The sequence below is a fragment of the Tachyglossus aculeatus genome, chromosome 21 (assembly GCF_015852505.1).
Source record: "Tachyglossus aculeatus isolate mTacAcu1 chromosome 21, mTacAcu1.pri, whole genome shotgun sequence".
Taxonomy (NCBI): domain Eukaryota; kingdom Metazoa; phylum Chordata; class Mammalia; order Monotremata; family Tachyglossidae; genus Tachyglossus; species Tachyglossus aculeatus.
The window spans coordinates 20,460,902-20,481,987 of NC_052086.1; positions in this window are offsets into that span (position 1 = coordinate 20,460,902).

A 21,086-nucleotide genomic window follows, 5' to 3' on the forward strand; every position below is an offset into this window, starting at 1 on the left:
CGGAGCTGAGACCGGCAGGTTTTGGTGACGGCTTGGATGTGAAGCCGTCACAGCCATTATGCCCAAGGGAATGAGGGGGCAGCCAGCTGGCTGCAGGCTGGCAGGCCAGAATCCCCTTCTGAGTGGGCCTCTAAAGGCTGGTGCCAAATGCCAGGTGGGCCAGAAGCTGTGGTGAGACGCTCACCCTCCCCTGCTACCCTCCCTTCTGCTACCCTTCATTCCAACCCCCACCGCTTCCTGGTGAGAAGATGGGATTTGACTCCATTTGACTCATTGTTGGGATCCGGGGGAGAGGGGGCTGTGCCAGAGACAGCTTCCATTCTCAGGACTGAGCCATAAAAGAGTGAATGTCAGTGGGGGAGGGAGGGCTTACCCCACCCTTTTAAGGACTTCTACTCATCAGGAAGTTGCCATATGTTCACAGTCCTCAACAAACTCCACCTGGATATAAGCTCCTCCTCCCATGGCAGGGTCTGGCTGGGCCCCTTACAGACAGTCCAGCTGCACATCTCCATTTCCCCCTTCTTGCCCAAAGTCACACAGCCGATAAGTGGTGGAACTGGGATTAGAACCCATGACCCCTGACTCCCAAGCCCAGGCTCTTTCCACTGAGCCATGCTGCTAGGTTCTCCCCTTTCTGTATTCGGTTTCCTTCAGTGAAAATCACTTTTTGGGGGGTAATATTTGTTAAGCACTTATTATTTGCCAGTCACTGAATTGAGCACTAGGGTAGATAAAAGTTAATCAGGTTGGATATAGTCCCTGTCCCACAAAGGACTCTTAGTATTAATCCCTACTTTACAGATGAGGTAACTGAGGCACAGAGAAGTGACTTACCCAAGGTCACAGCAGACAAGTGGTGGGGCTCAAATTAGAACCCAGGTCCTCTGATTTGCAGTCCTGTGCTCTTTCCACTAAGGCCACACTGCTTCTTTCTCCCCCACCTCTCCAAAGCTCTTTCTGGGCAGGGAATGTGTCTGTTTATTGTTATATTCTACTCACCCAAGCGCTTAGTACAGTGTTCAGCAAACAGTAAGTGCTCAATAAATATGATTGACTGACTGGCTAAGTGAGCCACTCCTCCCCGTTCACTGACGGTGAGGCGTGCCAGGGCTTCCCATTGGCTCCCAAATCGAACTCAAGCTCACAGATGTGGGCTCCAGCATTCTTCATATGCAGGTCCCACCCAGGAAAAGCGGAAAAACAGACTGGTGTAGTAGATAGATAGAGCATAGGCCTAGGAGTCAGATGGTCATAGGTTCTAACCTCAACTCTGCCACATACCTGCTGTGTGGGCTTGGGCAAGTCACTTCACTTTTCTGTGCCTCAGTTATCTCACCTGTAAAATGGGGATTGAGAATGGGAGCAACATGTGGGACAGGGATTGTGGACAACCTGATTGGCTTGTATCCACCACAGTGCTTAGTACAGTGCCTGGCACATAGTAAGTCCTTAACAAATACCACAATTACTATTATTATTATTATTACTACTATGCCTTCTTCTCCACCATGGCTCCCGCTGGGACTCCCTCTCCTCTCAGTCGTTGCCCAAGATTCCCCTTATGCATACAAAACAACCTCTCTGGCTCCCGCACTCCATACCATGTGTCTCCCCTTCTTGAAATCACAATTCAAGACCCACCACCTACAGGAAACTTTCCCTGATTAACTCCACACCCATTCCCTTTCCTCCCACTGAACTCATAATTCCTATGTCTCTGCAGACATATTCATGCTGTTGCTTGTCATTAACTTCTTAAGGACAGAGATGGGTCTACTGCGGAGGGAGACAGAGTGGTCTATGGAAAGACCATGGGAAGGGGAGTCAGAATTCCAGTCTTGTCTTATGCTATTGAGTCATCTCCAACTCATAGCGACACCATGGACACAAACATGCCCACGTCTCCCCCATCCTAAAAAAACCCTCTCTTGACCCCTCTGCCCCTTTTAGTTATCACCCTATCTCCCTCCTACCCTTCCTTTCCAAACTCCTAGAACAAGTTGTCTAAATGCCTCAAATTCCTCAACTCCAACTCTCCCCTCCAATCTGGCTTCTGTCCCTTACACTCCACCAAAACTGCCCTTTCAAAGGTCACCAATGACCTCCTTCTCGCCAAATCCAATGGCTCCTACTCTATCCTAATCCTCCTCGACTTCTCAGCTGCCTTTGGCACTGTGGACCATCCCCTTCTTCTCAACATGCTATCCTACCTTGGCTTCACAGACTCTGTCCTCTCCTGGTTCTCCTCTTATCTCTCCAGCCATTCATTCTCAGTCTCCTTCACGGGCTCCTCCTCCCTCTCCCATCCCCTTACTGTAGGGGATCCTCATGGGTCAGTTCTTGGTCCCCTTCTGTTCTCCATCTATACTCACTCCCTTGGTGAACTCATTCGCTCCCATGGCTTCAACAATCATTTCTACGCTCATGACACACAAATCTACATCCCTACTCCTGTTCTCTCTCCCTCCCTCCAGGCTCGTATCTCCTCCTGCCTTCAGGACATCTCCATCTGGATGTCTGCCTGCCATCTAAAACTCAACATGTCCAAGACTGAGCTCCTTATCTTCCCTCCCAAACCCTGTCTTCTCCCTGACTTTCCCGTCACTGTAGACAGCACCACCACCCTTCCCGTCTCACAAGCCCTCAACCTTGGTGTCATCCTTGACTCTGCTCCCTCATTCACCCCACACATCCAATCTGTCACCAAAACCTGCCTGTCTCACCTTCACAACATCGCCAAGATCTGCCCTTTCCTCTCCATCCAAACTGCTACCTTGCCGGTTTGATCTCTCATCCTATCCTGACTGGATTACTGCATCAGCCTCCTTTCTGATCTCCCATCCTCCTGTCTCTCCCCACTTCAGTCTATACTTCACTCTGCTGCCCGGATTATCTTTGTACAGAAACGCTTCTGGGCATGTCACTCCCCTCCTCAAAAATCTCCAGTGGTTGCCTATCAACCTTCAAATCAAGCAAAAGCTCTTCACTCTTGGCTTCAAAGCTTTCCATCACCTCACCCCCTCCTACCTCACCTCTTCTGCCCTTCTACAGCCCAGCCCGCACCCTCCGCTCCTCTGCCGCTAACCTCCTCACTGTGCCTCGCTCTCGCCTGTCCCACAGTCGACCCCTGGCCCATGTCCTACCTCTGTCCTGGAATGCCCTCCCTCCACACATCCACGAAACTAGCTCTCTTCCTCTCTTCAAAGCCCTACTGAGAGCTCACCTCCTCCAGGAGGCCTACCTAGACTGAGCCCCCCCTTTTCCTCTCCTCCTCCTCCCCTCCCCATTGCCCCACCTCCCCCCCTCTGCCCTACCTCTTTCCCCTCCCCACAGCACTTGTGTATATTTGTTCATATGTATTACTCTATTTATTTTATTAATGATGTATATATAGCTATAATTCTATTTATTCTGATGGTATTGACACCTGTCTACTTGTTTTGTTTTGCTGTCTGTCTTCCCCTTCTAGACTGTGAGCCTGTTGTTGGGTAGGGACCATCTCTATATGCTGCCGATTTGTACTTCCCAGGTGCTTCGTACAATGCTCTGCACACAGTAAGTGCTCAATAAATACGATTGAATGAATGAATGAATCTCTCCCAAAATGCTTCACCTCTATCTACAGTTGTTCTGGTAGTGTATCCATAGGGTTTTTTTTGGTAAAAAATACAGAAGTGATTTACCATTGCCCCCTTCTGCGCAGTAAATTTGGATCTCAGCACTTAGAACAGTGCTTCGCACATAGTAAGCACTTAATAAATGCCATCATTATTATTATCTCTGACCTGGACTCTCTCCCATGCTGCTGCTGCTCAGCACAGGGGAGTCTTGACTTGTAGCAGATTGCCTTCCACTCACTAGCCACTGGCCAAGCTACAAATGGAATGGGTATGCCTCTACTTGACTCTCCCTCCCATAGTTGAGACTCGTAGAGTTCTGGAAACTTTCTAGGTATGATCCTGAGAGGATAGGGGATAAGAATACTGGGGTTCTAATTCCAGCTCTGCCAATGGTCTGCAGTGTGACCTTGTTCAATAATAATAATAATAATGGCATTTATTAAGTGCTTACTATGTGCAAAGCACTGTTCTAAGTGCTGGGGAGGTTACAAGGTGATCAGGTTGCCTCACAGGAGGCTCAGAGTTTTAATCCCCATTTTACAGATGAGGTAACTGAGGCACAGAGAAGTGAAGTGACTTGCCCAAAGTCACACAGCTGACAATTGGCAGAGCCGGCATTTGAACCCATGACCTCTGACTCCAAAGCCTGTACTCTTTCCACTGAGCCTTGCTCCTTCTCTAAGTCACTTAACCTCCCTCTGCCTCAGTTTTCTCAGCTGTATAATGAAGCTAGGTTAGACTGTGAGTCCCATTTGGGACAAGGACTCTGTCTGTTCTAAGAACTTTGTATCTTCCCCAGAACGTAGCACAAAGTGAGCACTTAATACATACAATGCTAATACTGATGAACCCAATTTCCTAGGACAGTACTCTGCTCCCTGAGGGCTCTCAATAAATTGCCTGACAGACCGAAGGAGGGAAATGTGGAACTGCTAAATCACCAGTTTCAACAAAGTGGGTCTGGAAATTACCAGCCACTGAACCGGACATCAGCCCAGGAGCACAATGGAGCTAATATCATGAGATAAGATCTCTGTCCACCCTGAAGACAATGGGATCCGAAGGTGGAGAGAGGGGGCTACTTTGCCAAATGACCTGGATGGGCTCATTCAAAATAGAACATTAAATTGGGCAGTCCAGGCGGTGAACTATATTTGGACTTTGCTTATGGGATTAGAGCTCCAAAGGGCTTGGATGAGACCCAGGTCCATGATGAGGAGCCACCTGAGAGTCCAAAAGAGTGTCCATCATCTAGCTGGGGGAGGGTGCAGCAGTAGGTGGTCATCCAGTTGGGAGAGGGAGCAGCAGTAGGTCTGGGTCCAGTGGGGGAGAGAGCAGCAGTGGGTGGGGGTCCTACTTATGGGGGGTCCCAGCAATGGTGAGGGTTGGTCAGAGAGGCAGAATTATTTTAGCTGGGGCTGCTGGACTGAAGGCTGGAATGGGACCTTTGGGAAGCTTGCAGTTAGCCTCCCCTGGAAGGAATGAAAGATGCTGGGGAGGGAGACCAGAGCAGTGGCCACAACACAGGGCCGGGAATGGGGGCAAGGCAATTGGACAAGAGGCCATAGTTTTGGGGAACTCTGTTCCATATTGTAGGGCGAGAGGAACCCCAATTGGACGTGGGGAGGGTGGGCAAGAGAAACAGAGAAGAGGGACCACAGGTCACCTGGGTGAGACGTAAGATACTGGAAGAGCATGACTGCTCTGGGTTTGGCCTTAGCAGAGGAACAGAGCAGCAGTGTATCCTAGTGGTTACAAAACGGGCCTGGGAATCAGAAGTTCCTGGGTTCTAATTCTAACTCTGCCACTTGTCAGTTGTGTGATCTTAGACAAGTCACTTCTCTGTGCCTCAATTACCTCATCTGTAAAGTGGAGATCAATACCACGAGCCCTCTATGGAACAGGCACTGTGTTTGGCCTGATTAGCTTGTATTACTCCCAGCACTTAGTACTGTGCCTGGAATATAATAAGTGCTTTACAAATACCAAAAAAAAACTCACAAAAAGGAAGTGGCTCTGGCCTCCCTTGAGGGCAGGGATCTTGTCTACCAATTACTATAGGGCTCTGCACACAGTAAGTGCTCAATAAATACCACTGATTGATGGATTGATTGAATAGCTACCTCAGTTCCAGTGCACAAAGGCCAGAGGAAACAATTTGGCCTCCAGCTTGCACAAAAAGAGGAGGGTAAAGCAACTCATTGGAGGAATGGTTTGGGTAAATGAGGTTAAGGTGAGGGGATTGGGTGATGAAGGATAAGTTAAGGGCAAGGAGGCATTCCATTGGTCCCTGAATGTGGGAGTTGGAAGAGAAAGTTGGGAAAAAAAGGATCTGTCTCAGCACCAGGCATCTTCTTTGTTGGTCAAATTCTATGACCTCTACTCCATCCTAATCCTCCTTGACCTCTTAATTGCCTTCGACACTGAGAACCATACCTTCTCCTAGAAACATTATCCAACCTTAGCTTTAGTGACACTGTCTTCTCCTGGTTCTCTTCCTTTCTTTCTGGTCACTCCTTCTCAGTCTCCTTTACCAACTCCTTCCTCCTCTGCCTCCCAGCTTCTAAATGTGGGAGTCCCTCAAGGCTCAGTTCTGGGTCCCCTTCTATTCTCCATCTATACCCATTCCCTTGAACTCATTTACTCCATCAACTCTAACTACTCTCTATGCAGATGATTCCCAAATCTACCTCTCCAGCCCTAACTTTTTTTCTTCTCTGCAGTTTTGCATTACTTTCTGCATTTAGAACATCTCTATTTGGATGTCCCACCGACACCTCAAACTTAACATGTCCAAAATTAAACTCCTCATCTTCCGACCCAAACCTTGCTCTCCTCCTGTCTTTCCCATCACTGCAAATGCACCCTTTGTGGGCAGGGATTTTCTCTCTTTATTGCGGTATTGTACTTTCCAAGTGCTTAGTTCAGTGCTCTGCACACAGTAAATGCTCAAAAAGTAGGACAATGAATGAATGAGCCCCTATATTCAGTCAGCAAATCTTATCAGTTCTACCTTCACAGCATCCCTAAAATCCTACCTTCCCTCTCCATTCCAATAGCTACTATACTGATCCAAGCACTTATATCCCATCTTGAATACTGTATCACTGAACTTCCTGCCTCCTGTCACTCCCTACTCCAGTCCTTACTTCACTCTGCTGCCCACATAATTTTTCTTAAAAATCATTCAGACCACGTTTACCCACTTCTCAAGAACCTTCATTGGCCGCTGATCCAACTCTGCATCAGAAACTCCTTACTACTGGTTTTAAAGCACTAAATTACCTTGCCCCCTCCTATCTTGCCCGACTGATTTCCTACTTCAACCCAGCCAACACTTTTCTCCTCTAATACCAGTCTATTCACTGCACCTCATTTTTGTCTATCTCACCACTGATCCCTTGCCCATATCCTCCTTCTGGCCTGGAACTCCCTCCCGCTTCATATATGACAGACCACCACTCTTCTGACCTTCAAAGCCTTATTCAAATCACATCTCGTCCAAGAGGCCTTTCCTAACTAAACCCTCATTTCTCCTCTTCCCTCTCCCTTCTGTGTTCTGCATCACCTATGAGCTTGAATCTGTACCTTTGAAGAGACTGAAGCACCAAAACATATACTTATATATAAATATATACTTATGTAAGATATTCATAATTTATTTTAAAGTCTATCTCCCCCTCTAGACTGTAAGCTCCTTGTGAGCAGGGAACATTTCTACCAACTCTTGCTGTATTATATTCTCCCAAGCCCTTAGTACAGTGCTCTGCACATAGTAAGCATTCAATAAATATCACTGACTGATTGACTGGAGACACCAAACAAGAAGCCTGGAGAAATGTTGGCAGAAGCATCCTGACTGAGAGAAGAGCCAGAGTCCACAATGATCCCAGCCAGGTCAGCCTGCACCGTGGTGGGAGGCTCCACTCTCTCCAGCTCCTTGGCTCCTCACTCAGCATCCCAGGCTCCACGAAGCTGACAGCCCCTCTGCTGTCAGTCCCAGCTCTGATTCCCTAGGGAGCACATTCCTGGGCTGATCCCAAATACCCTCTGCTATTTATAGCCACCCCACGTAGCATGGCAGAAACATCGGGAAATGCCAAATGCAACTTTCCCCCAGCAAAGTGCCAGCCGGGCCCAGGAAGTTTCTTCCCAAATAAGATCCCAGGCCCAGAACACATTTCCTTCCTCCTCCCCTCTCCTGCCCTCTTCTCTTCTCTTCTCTCCTCTCTTCCTTTCTTCTATTTCCTTTACTGGATCCCAGTCAGTAAACTCCACCCTTCCCCGGGGAAAGCTCTTCCTCTCCCACTGGATCAGTAACTGGGGGCCATTAGCCCCACAGGATGCCTTGGGTCCCTGCTGCCCCTTCTGCTCCCTTTGCTGAGCCCATGTCCAATGTAGGGGAGTCTGATAGGTCTAGGGCAAAAAGAAGACATGAGAGAAAAGTGTGAGAAGAATGACTTCAGCTGATGTGTCTGGGGTAGTTTTTGGGTTGTTCCTTAGTTCAGAGTTTCATTTGTGCAGCCTTTTGGATACATATTCAATTTTCCCAAAAGAATATAAGCTCTTCAAGGGCAGGACTCTCCCAGGTGTCTAATAGAGTGCAAATTTTAAGTTGAAATTACCTCAAGATAAATTGCTGTATAGTCCTTGCAGGCAAAAGGAAATAATAACAACTGTGGTGTTTGTTAAGTACTTATTCTATGCCAAGCATTGCATTAAGTGCTGGGGTAGATACAAGATAATGAGGTCAGACACAGTCCCTGACCCATATGGAGCTCACAGTCTAAGTAGGAAGGAGGGTGGGTATTGACTCCTCAATTTACAGTTAAGGAAATTGAGGCACAGAGAAGGTGAGCGACTTGCCCAAGGTTACACAGAATGGAAGTGGCAGAGCTGGGGATAGAATCCAGATGTTCTGACTCTCAGGCCCATATTCTTCTACTAGACCACACTATTTCTCAAATTGTATACATATCCGATGCAAATCACCACATGGCTCTTTTAACTGTTCCTCCCATGGCCAATGTCACATCGTAAACCAGTAATAATAATAATAATTATGGTATTTGTTAAGCACTCACTATGTATCAAGCACTGTTCTAAGTGCTGGGGTAAACACAAGTTAATCAGATTGTCATTTCATTCATTCATTCAATTGTATTTATTGAGCGCTTACTGTGTGCAGAGCAGTGTACTAAGCGCTTGGGAAGTACAAATTAGCAACATTTAGAGATGGTCCCCACCCAACAATGGGCTCACAGTCGGGTAGACAGACAACAGAACAAAACAAGTAAACAGGTGTCAATATCATCAGAATAAATAGAATTATAGCTGTATATACATCATTAATAAAATAAATAGAGTAATAAATATGTACAAATATACACAAGTGCTGTGGGGAGGGGAAGGGGGTAGGGCAGAGAGAGGGGGCCATGGGGAGGGGAGGAGGAGGAGGAGAGGAAAAAGGGGGGGGCCAGTTTGAGAAGGCCTCCTGGAGGAGGTGAGCTCTCAGTAGGGCATTGAAGGGAGGAAGAGAGTTAGTTGGGCAGATGTGTGGAGGGAGGAATGTAGGACATGGTTCAGGGGTTGACGGCAGGACAGGTGAGAAGGAGGCATGATGAGGAGGTTAGTGTCAGAGGAGCGGAGTGTGCGGGCTGAGCTGTAGAAGGAGAGAAGGGAGGTGAGTAGGAGGGGTCAAGGTGTTGGAGAGCTTTGAAGCCGAGAGTAAAAATAATAATAACGTTGGTATTTGTTAAGCGCTTATTATGTGCCAAGCACTGTTCTAAATGCTGGGGTAGATACAAGGTAATCAGGTTGTCCCATATAGGGCTCACAGTCTTCATCCCCATTTTACACATGAGGTAACTGAGGCACAGAGAAGTTAAATGACTTGCCCAAGGTCACACAGCTGACAAGAGGCGGAGCCGGGTTTAGAACCCACGACCTCTGACTCCCAAGCCCATGCTCTTTCCACTAAGACACCTTGCTTGCTTGATTCGAGAGTTGATAGGCAGTCACTGGAGATTTTTGAGGAGGGGAGTGACATGCCCAGAGCATTTCTGTAGAAAGATAATCGGGGCAGCAGAGTGAACTTTAGACTGAAGCGGGGGAGAGACAGGAGGATGGAAGATCAAAAAGGAGGCTAATGCAGTAATCCAGTTGGGATAGGATGAGAGATTGAGCCAGCAAGGTAACGTGTGTCCCATGTGGGGCTCACAGTCTCAATCCCCATTTTACAGCTGAGGTAACTGAGGCACAGAGAAGTTAAGTGACTTGCCCAAGGTCACAGAGCAGACAAGTGGGGAACCGGGATTAGATCCCATGACCTCTGATTCCCAAGCCCGGGCTCTTGCCCTAGGCCATGCAACAGCCTCAAGGTGGGGCAGCACACCAGGGGTTGAGAGTTTGAATGTGGCCAGCTGGAGGATTCAGGGTTCGGAAGCAGCACCAGTGTGAAGAGGGATGTTGCACAGGAATGCAGTGGCCCTGGAACAAGGTGTGGGGGCAAGGGGTCCCCTGCTGAAGTGGGGTTCAGATGGGGTTTCATACAACATCATCATCATCATCAATCGTATTTATTGAGTGCTTACTATGTGCAGAGCACTGTACTAAGCGCTTGGGAAGTACAAATTGGCAACATATAGAGACAGTCCATACCCAACAGTGGGCTCACAGTCTAAAAGAATGTGTGTCACATGCACACACAGTGTAATGTAACAATATCATAAAAATGTTTGAAACCACCAACCATCTGTCTTATATTGTACTCTCCCACGTCCTTAGAGGCCCAGACCCTGGAGGTGTGGCCCTCAGAGACCTTTAGGTCCTTCCTGGAGCTGGACTCGGAGCCGTGGGTCAGGAGTTCTGAACTAGGCCCCAGGCCAGTGCGAACAGCTCCTAAGGGCCTTTCCCACTCATGGGCTGGAGGAGCCCATGCTGATGGTTTTACCATTTCCCTGTGACAATGGGAAAGGCCAAACACTGAGCATCAAGAGAGGAGCTTATTAAACCCTAGAGATGGACGGGGGCCGATTAGAGGCTGAAAACACTTCAACTGAACTTAGGGAAAACATCCCGGCTGCGGTCGGGGCTTCCGGCTATTGTTCTGCAGGGGTCAGGGGAGCTACTACTGAGGAGAGATCTGCTCAGCCTCCCCCGACCACACACCCCTTGACTCAGGGGGAGTCAGGGAAGAAGGGCAGGGGAGCAGGCCCCCTCCGCTCCGCGGCCCACTGCAGTCTCCATTTCCTCCAACTCTGCGCTGGCTTGGCACAGCCGAGAATTTCCCTGGAGAGACTCCATTGCAAGGAAACCTCAGCCCACCGCCCCACCCCGGGTGGTTTGGCTGATCCGGATGGAAGGCATTAGACCCCTGCGGGCCCTTAGCCCTCTAGCAGAGGCTCCAAGCAGCTCCCGTTATCTCTTAATCCTCTCTCTGCCCCTCCCAGCAGGGTCTTCCCCACAACATCCCTGGCCCTGAAATGACCTGTCCTGGCAGGTCTGGGACTTGCTCATTCCCTCCTCCTGTCCATTTCTCCCACCCCTCCTTCCTCACCCCCCTGCCTCCTTCTCAGTTTCCCTCAGGACCATTCATTCATTCTCTCATTCAATCGTATTTATTGAGCGTTTACTGTGTGCAGAGCACTGTACTAAGTACTTGGGAAAACACAGTACAGTGATAAAGAAAGCCAATCCCTGCCCACAACGAGCTCACAGTCTAGAAGGGAGGGAGACAGGCATCAATTCAATTAAACAGACATCCACATAAATAAAATTACAGCTATATATGTAAGTGCTGTGGGGTGGGGAGAGGAAGGAAGAGCAAAGGGAGCAAGTCAGGGTGATGCAGAAGGGAGAGGGAGATAAGGAAAAGTGGGGTTTAGTCCGGAATATAATAGTAATAATAATAATAATGGCATTTATTAAGCACTTACTATGTGTAAAGCACTGTTCTAGGCGCTAGGGAGGTTACAAGGTGATCAGGTTGTCCCACAGGGGGCTCACAGTCTTAATCCTCATTTTACAGATGAGGTAACTGAGGCACAGAGAAGTGAAGTGACTTGCCCAGAGTCACACAGCTGGCAATTGGCAGAGCGGAGATTTGAACCCATGACCTCTGACTCCAAAGCCCGTGCTCTTTTCCACTGAGCCACGCTGCTTCTCACTGACCACAGTCCCCTGGCTGGAATGGACCGTGAGATGCCCCCCAACCCCAACCCACCTCGAGCACCTTCCTCCAAGCACTGGGAAGACCCTCAGCTATGCCTTCTTTTTTTTGTCTTAAGTATCCTTGCTAAGCGCTTACAATGTGCCAAGCAGTGTACTAAGCGATGGGGTAGGTACTGTACTAAGCGATGGGGTAGTTTCAAGCTAATCAGATCGGAGACAGTCCATGTCCCATATGGGGCGCACAGCCTCAACCACAGCTTTAGGGAGTGGCTCAATCAATTGGTCAGTGTAGTAATAGTAGATGTGTTATGCGCTTACTCTGTGCTAAGCCCCATACTAAGCACTGGGATAGATATAAGATAATCAAGTTGGACACAGTCCCTGTCCCACAAAGGACTCACAATCTACTTAGAATTAAGTAGAATTTAATACCCATTTTACAGATGAGGTGACTGAGGCAGAAAAGTGAAGTGACTTGCCCAGGATCACACAGCAGATAAGAAGAAGAACTGGGATTAGAACCCAGGTCCTTCTGACTTCCAGGCCTGTATTCTTTCCACTAGGCCACACTCCTTCCTCTGAATTCTTCTTCTGAACTCTGGCCCTTCAACTCCTCTTGCTGAGCCAGCATCTCCAGTGAAGCATGGGGAAAAGAAGGGACCCCAGGGAAGTAGCATGGCCCACTGGAAAGAGCAGGGGCCTGAGAGTCAGAGGTCCAGGATTCTAATCCTGTCTTTGTCACTTCTCTGCTGGGTGATCTTGGACGAGTCACTTCACTTCTCTGCGCCTCAATTTCTTCATGTGTAAAATGGGTATTAAATAATAACAATAATAACTGTGATCTCTGTTAAGCACTTAATACCACTTAATATACTGGTTAGCACTTAACATACTTGTTAAGAATGCCAGGCACTGTACTGAGCACTGAGGTTGATACAAGCAAATCTGGTTGGACACAGTCCCTGTCCCACATGGGCTCACCGTCTCAATCCCCATTTTACAGATGAGGTAACTGAGGCACGGATAAATGATTTGCCCAAAGTCACACGGCAGACAAGTGGCTGAGCTGGGTTTAGAACTCATGACCTTCTGATTCCCAGGCCCAAGATCTATCCACTTCGCCACACTGCTATTCCACTTGCTCCTGTGTAGATTGTGAGCCCTATGTGGGACAGGGACTGTGTCCAACCTGATTATCTTATATCTACCCCAGCGCTTAGTGCAGGGCTTGACACATAGTATGAGCTTAACACATATACTACTACTACTACTAATAACAGTAAAAACAATAATAACAAGATTTCAGGACAGGATCTGTGGGGAGGGAACCTTTCTAACTGGAAACTGGGCCCTTGGCAGTTGTAATGGGATCCAAATCCTTCATTTTCTTCTGAATTCATTCAAATTTATTGAGCACTTACCATATGCAGAGCACTGTACTAAGTGCTTGGGAGAGTACAATACAACAATAAACTGACACATTTCCTGCCCACAACGAGCTTCTTTTGTACAGACTTGGGAGCCAGGGGGCATACGCCTAGAGATCCATTCCCCTCCCACTCCACAGGCAGGGATTCCAGGAGGAAAGGAAACATGCCCTGATGGAAATGAAGCCTGAGGTGGGGAGTTTTGGGGGGTAAATTCATTTATTCATTCATTCTATCGTATTTATTGAGCACTTACTGTGTGCAGAGCACTGTACTAACCACTTGAAATGGAAGAGGGGTGTGCCTAACTGATTGCTCTTCCCTGCAGCCAGAAGAGAAAAGGCTGGGAGCACACAGAGGCCTGTGTGTGGGCCAGTAGAGAAAGTCTTCTATGGGGCTCAGCTTTGTGGGAATCCACCATGTCCAGCCTGGCCAGCTGATTCAGGTTCATTCTGGTAAGGGCTGGGCAGGATGGGTGTGGGCTGGGCTCAGTGTTGAGATGTGGTCTTGGGATGAATGGTTTGCCTGGGAACTAAGCTCCTTCCGTGCTGGACCTCATACTCTATGGCTATTGTCCAGACTCATGATGCTCAGCAGGCTCTTCCTGAACACTAGACATTTTCTGGCCCTCTCTGCCTTCCTCCTAAAGTTTAGCTCCAGGCTCCTGTGACCTGTGGATCTACTCCAGTACCGCAGTTTGGGAAGCCCTGAGAGAGCAGGTGGATGGATGGATGAAGGATGGATAGAAGGATGGATGGATAGATGGATGGATGAGAGAAATACAGGATTTCAGACTACAAGGGAAGGCTCATCAAATCCATCCTCCTGCCTCCAGGCAGCTCAGGTACCTACCCTCTCCCAGAGGTAATGGAAGTAAATTGGGCAGGCACAGAACCAAGTCTAGAGGAGCTGGAAATAGGGATAATAGTACTCGTCACTTCCATGACTCTCTAGGGAACTAGAAGGATGGATGAGATCATGTCCAGTAAGTGCTTGGAGCTCCTCAGAAGATGTTAAAACCGGATGTTGCCCGCTCAGCCTGGGTTACTATTAAGGTTGGACACTGTTTCTCACTCCCCTTTGGATGTAGCTGTTTTTCCTGTTCCTGAACCATGCCCCAGAGTTTGGACTTTTAATTTTGCCCAGATTTGCATCAGAATGGCTTTTGGAGGTGAGATGGCAAACAGGACTTGCTTTAACCAAGCCGATCCTCAGACCTGAGCATCAGAGCACAGTGTATCCTCCAGCAATCTCCAAAACAGCTCAGAATTCTGCCTCTATAGGGGAGGAATGCTGGGAGCCATGGCTGGATGCTTGCTTTCCTCATCATCCAAGGAGACAGTGGCAACCTGGGGACTTGCATGCATATTATGTAATAATTCATTCAATCTTATTTACTGAGTGCTTACTATGTGCAGAGCAATTTCCTAAGCGCTTGGGAGAGTACAATATAATAATAAGCAGATACACTCCCTGCTCACAATGAGCTTACAGTCTGGAGTGTATGCATGTTTTTGAGTGAGTGTGTGTATGTGTGTGAGTGAGAGAGCAATGGCTAACTCACTGACCTCTCAGATTTCTGGATAGCCAACTTTTCACTGTAAACGTGGGAGGAAAGAGAGTAAGGATTTTTGTGGGGAGAGTGCTAGCAGGCTGGGGTTTGGGAGTGGCAGGTGGGCTTCAGAGACTTAATGGGTCATAATGATCCATTCATGTCTGCTAGACAAAAGCTGCCAGATCTTGTTTGAAACCTGGGATGGATAAGCCTCGGAGTTAAACGCCAAACAGCCAGGGATCCAGGGGACAATGTGTCTCTTCTTCCCCCCACAGTTGTTCACTTGGAGTCCACACCTTTTCCTAGGCCTTCCTTCAAGATCCCAAAGCACTTACACAAATCTCTTTCACTCACACTCGTTCCATCCTTGGGAGGTAGAGAGGTTGGGTAATTAGCCCATTTTATGCAAAAAGAAGCTCAGGAATGGAGAGGTTCAGTGACTTGCCGTCAGTGGCAGACCTAAGATTAGACACTGGTGTCCTGAACCAGTATCTCCCCAATCAATCAATCAATCAGTTGATGGTATTTACTGAACACCTAGTGAGTGTGAAGTATTGTACCAAGCTCCCGAGAGAGTACAACAGAAGCAAGACAAACATTCTCTACACTTAAGGTGTTAATAATGGTGGTATTTAATGATGGTGCTATTTGTTAAGCATTTATTTTGTGCCAAGTAATAATAATAATGGCATTTGTTAAGAGCTTACTATGTGCAAAGCACTGTTCTAAGCACTGGGGAGGATACAAGGTGATCAGATTGTCCCATGTGGGGCTCACTCTCTTTATCCCCATTTTACAGATGAGGTAACTGAGGCACAGAGAAGTTAAGTGACTTGCCCAAAGTCACACAGCTGACAGTTGGCAGAGCCGGGATTTGAACCCATGACCTCTGACTCCCAAGCCCGTGCTCTTTCCATTGAGCCACGCTGCTTCTCTGTCCTAATATTGCGGTAGATACAATATATGCAGAAACAGACACAGTCCTTGTTCCATAGTCGAAGGTAGAGGGAAAACAGATATTTAATCCTGATTTTACAGATGAGGAAACAGACACAGGGGAATTAAAGGGAGTCCAAGGTTACACAACAGACAAGTGGCAGAGCCGCAATTAGAATCCTGGTTCCCTGGTTCCCAGGCCCGTGTTCTTTCCAGGATACCATGCTGTATCTCTAATCTAATGTGAAAGCTCACAATTTAAAAGGGGAGACTGGCAAAATGAATTTCCAAATAGAGTGAGTATTCCTCAGAGCCTTGGAGCAGGACAGGATCAAGCCATCAGTGGTATTTATTGAGCACTTACTGTGTGCAGAGCTCTGTATTAAGCACTTGGAAGAGTACGCTACAGTAGAGTTAGGAGCTGGAGGAAGATGCTGTGGCAGAGGAAACATGGTTTATGGTAAGGAATCAGAGGTCCACTTGCGGGGAAAGAGCAGAGGAGCAGGGTTTGTTGGGGAGAATCAGGGAAGAGAGCAGGAGTCTGGGAAAATGGTAAGAGCCAACATCTTAGTTGTGGTGCACGTGGTGAGGAACTGTCAGTTAACTAATCGGGTGCCAGATGCCAAAGGACTCCTGGGCTGAAAACTGGGTAGGGGCATTGTGCCCTGGACACACTGGCTTCTGACTCTTGAGTTGGTCATGGTCTGGAAGGAGATGAGCGGAAGGCGGTCTAGCTGCTGGGCTCTGTCCTGAGGGAATGGAAGTTGGTTGATCTGGGGCCCCAGCTTTTCTTTCCTGCCCCAAAGGCCGGGGCTGGGAAAGTCCAGCCCAAGGAGCAGCTGCAGCGGAGCTTCCTCCAAGCTTCAGCGAGGAGTAAAATGAGAAATAAACAAAGGGAAGAGGAGCCAAACCTCCAGCGATGAGAGAAGAGAAAAGCTCGAGTTGGCTTTCTGACATCCTGCTGCGAATTCTCCCCTGCCCCTGCCCCTGCCGCTTTCTGTTTTGGACCTGGGCTGAGTCAGATCAAAGGGTCACCTTGGGACTGGCGAAGGGAAGCATCTTTAAGTTGGGGCTTCCTCTACCCCGCCTGTTTGGGCTGGGAGAGCCGGACCTCAAAATACCTGCTGAGGGGGCGGAGATGGGGTCAGGCCGGTGGAAGACAGATTTCCTGAAGTCTCTTCAGACACCAGGGGCTCCGGCATTAGGCAGTCCAGGGCCTCTCGCTTGGTTAGGTCACTGAAGCGAAGTTGTTTACAGAGCATTAGCCAAGCTCCAGAGAGCAGGGAGAAAAGGAGGCAGCAGTGACCTGTCGCTCTGCGCGAGGCTGGCCGGTTGAAGGGACACGTGGGCTTGAGTTCAGGGCTGCCCCCCATAGTCCTCCCTGTCCTCCTCTCTTTCTCTCTCTCTCCCCCCTTTCCTCCCCACCTTCTGCTGTATTTGCTTTTGCCCCTTCACAGGCAGCTTCGGAGGGAGCTGTTAATTTGGCTCCTTCACAGGTCAGTCATTTCTCCCTTTGCTCTCTAAACCAAACTGCGGGGAGATGAGCTGCAGACACCCTTTGAAAGGCCCCCAGATTCACACTTCTGCTTTGGAAGGTTTTGCTTTGTGGTTTAGGGTGGAAGTAGCTGCTTAGGAAGTTACTCAAAAACCCAAGAAAATTCACAAACTTGATTCACAACTGCGACCGAGTCAGAGGAGCCCTGGAGAGGAAATGAAGGTCCTGGCTGGTGAGGGAAGATTCAGAGGTGAATCTTTGCCAGTGGATAAAGGGCAGAGTCAGGAGAATAGCAGGGTAGGAAAAAGGGCTCACTTTGTGTGTACCCAGATCAAAGCCTTAGTCCCAAGGACATACCTCCAGTCACTTTAATCACTTCAGTAGCTCCCTGTCACTTATGCATGGCTTTGATTAGCTTATATTATGTACATTTTCTATCTAACCCATTTCTGTTCTTTGCGATCTTTCATTTCCATTTATGTTGTTAGGTGGGCTCATATCTCTGTTAATCCTGTCTTCCTCTTCCACCCCATTCAATCAGACTGACCTTAAGGGCAGGGGCTATTTTCTGTTTTTTTTTTTATGGTATTTGTTAAGCACTTACTATGTTCCAGACACCGTAGGGGTAGATACAAGCCAATCAAGTTGGATACAGTCCATGTTCCACACGAGGCTCACAGTCTTAATCCCCATTTCACAGATGAGGTAACTGAGGCAAAGAGAAGTTAGAGAAGATGGGCAAAGGCAGTGAGAGACCCTTGCCCAGGGTCTCACAGCAGACAGGTGGTGGAGCCGAGATTAGAATCTAGGTCCTTCTGATTCCTAGGCCGGTGTACTATCCACTAGCCCATGCTACTTCTTCCTTGCTAATTTCCTGCGGCACAGGGGCCTCCACCAGGTATTTTGTCAATCCTGATACCTGTCTGGTTTCTGTTGGATCTTTGGTCTCTGCTGGAGTTCACCTAGTTCTGGAGAATATATTTTTGGCTACAGGCCCAACTATTCTGGAGATTTCCCCCTTGTCTTTCCAGGGGCCTCTCTCCCATCAGCCTCCCCTGTCCCAGGTGGGGAGCAAGCAGAAAGTTTCCCAACCACACCTGGATGCCAAACCCAAGAAAATGTCACGAACAAATAGAAAAAAACTGATATTGGATCAATAGCATCAGAACCTATTTCGGTGCTCTGCACACAGCAGACACTCAATAAATACTTATAGCAGTGATGATGGTGGCCTTAAAAGCAGAACCAACATAGGCAAACTTTCTGGGTGCCCCTGGGTGTAGTAATAAAGGTGTTCATTTGTCTGCCCACTGTGTGCAATATTCTGTACTGTGCAAGTTTTTGAGAAAGTACACCAAAAGCAGGGGAAATGTTTCCTGCCCACGCGTCTATTAGAAGCTGTGGTTTAAATTGTTAGCACACTGGGGTTCTTATCTGAATCAGTTTTTGCCAGTGTGGTTTGCAGTTCACACTCAGATGAACAGGGGGGTGGATTTAATTTTTTAGTTTGGGGTTCATGTTCTGAAGGTCTGTGGAAATTTCTCATCTTCTTTTCCTGGGATAGTTTATGAAGGAGGGGGACGGTGATGGAGAGCGACTGGTTAAGCCACTTCCCTCTCTGCTCGTACTGAATCTGGGCAGCCCCCCTCGAATCCCCACCAGCTGGGAGGAGAGACTTCTGCTGATTTTCTCTCCTGGTTGAATAAACATCCCAGAAAAGCTGGTTTTATTCTGAACCTGGCATCGTCTCTTATCACCCCAATCCCCCTCTCCCCAGAGGATAGGGAAGTCTGCCGCTATCGACTATGAATCTCACAGCAAAACACCACCTCAGGAAGAAGAAAAACATTTCTCCTGACTCTGAGAAAACACTGACAAGATCTCCTATTCCCTTGGATGGGAGGAGGGGCCAGGAGCCTTCGATCCAACCCCGGGTCTTGGGAGACAAATGGTTCATGAAAGGAGCAGGGAAGAGAGTACGTGTGGGTAAGAGAGTCGGAGAGAAAGAAAAAAATAGCATAAAGGGAGAGGCAGAGAGGCAAAAAGACAAAGAGAAAGGCAAAATGCCCTGGGAGAGGTGGTTGGAGGGGGCGTGGGGAGAGAGGGGCTGTGGGGGGAGAAAGGAGAGAATTGTCGGTCTGAGTGTATTTGTATTTTGGAGCATTTTACCTTTTCATTCATTCATTCAATAGCATTTATTGAGCGCTTATTGTGTGCAGAACACTGTACTAAGCGCTTGGGAAAGTACAATACAGCAATAGAGACGATCCCTGCCCACAAAGAGCTTGTGAGTGCTCTGCACACAGTAAGCGCTCAATAAATACGATTGATTGATTGATTGATTGACTGTGAGAAAGCCTGGTGGAAGAAAATATAAAGGGCGTTTGCACAAAAGAGTTCACGTAAGAGTGTGCAGGAAGATGAATCGTTAAGAACGAGGGCAAGAGGGTTAGGGGGAGTGAGGGGGGTGGGAGGGGGGTGTCTGGGGCCAGGGGAGCGGTGAGAGAAGAGGGGATTGAGAGAAGGGAGGCGCATGAATAATAATGATGGTATTTATTAAGCGCTTACTATGTGCAAAGCACTGTTCTAAGCGCTGGGGAGGGTGAAGGAGAGTTAATGTGCCAAGGGTGAGAGGGGAAAATAATTATGTTGTCAGGCTCTTGGAGTCTGGGGGATTCCGTCCCACCCTGCTTCTGGCCCACGCAGCCACAGGCACAGGTGGCTTGCAGAGGGGAGGCGAAGCATCAGGTGAGTCGGGGGAGCGGAGCCCCGTAGAGAAAGGGGAGTCCTATTTGTTAAGCGCCGAGCACTGTTCTAAGCGCCGGGGGGAATACGAGGTAGTCAGGTTGTCCCACGTGGGGCTCACAGTCTCAATCCCCCTTTTCCAGATGAGGTAACTGAGGCACAGAGAATAACAGTGATGGTATTTGTTAAGCGCTTACTCTGTGCCAGGCACTGTACTAAGCGCTGGGATGGATACAGGCAAATCGATTTGGACACGGTCCCCGTCCCACGTGGGGCTCACGGTCTCAATCCCCATTTTCCTGATGAGGTAACTGAGGCACAGAGAAGTGAAGTGACTTGCCTAAGCTCACACAGCAGACAAGTGGTGGAGTCAGGATTAGAACCCACAACCTCCGAGTCCCCAGCCCGTGCTCTTGAAGCCGCGTGGCTTACTGGCAAGAGCACGGGCTTGGGAGTCGGAGGTCAGGGGTACCAACCCCGACTCTGCCGCTTGTCAGCTGTGTGACCTTGGGCAAGTCATTTCATTTCTCTGGACCTCAGTTCCCTCATCTGTCAAATGGGGATGAAGACCGTGAGCCCCACTTGGGACAACCTGATTACCTTCCATCTACTCCAGCGCTCAGAACAGTGTTTGGCACATAGTAAGCACTTAACAAATACCATCATTAATAATAATAGTAATAATAATTATCATTATTACTATTTTTATTCTCTGTGCCTCAGTGACCTCATCTGTCAAATGGGGATGAAGACCGTGAGCCCCACCAGGGACAACCTGATTATCCTGCATCTACCCCAGGCGCTTAGAACAGTGCTTAGCACATAGTAAGTGCGTAACAAACACCAACATTATGATTACTATTTCCATTAAGCCAGGCTGCCATCCCCAAGGGATTTCAAGAGAAGCAGCGTGGCTCAGTGGAAAGAGCACGGCCTTGGGGAGTCAGAGGTCATGGGTTCAAATCCCGGCTCCGCCGCTTGTCAGCTGTGTGACTTTGGGCAAGTCACTTCACTTCTCTGCACCTCAGTTCCCTCATCTGTAAAAGGGGGATTAAGATTGTGAGCCCCACATGGGACAACCTGATCACCTTGTATCCTCCCCAGCGCTTAGAACAGGGCTTTGCACCTAGTAA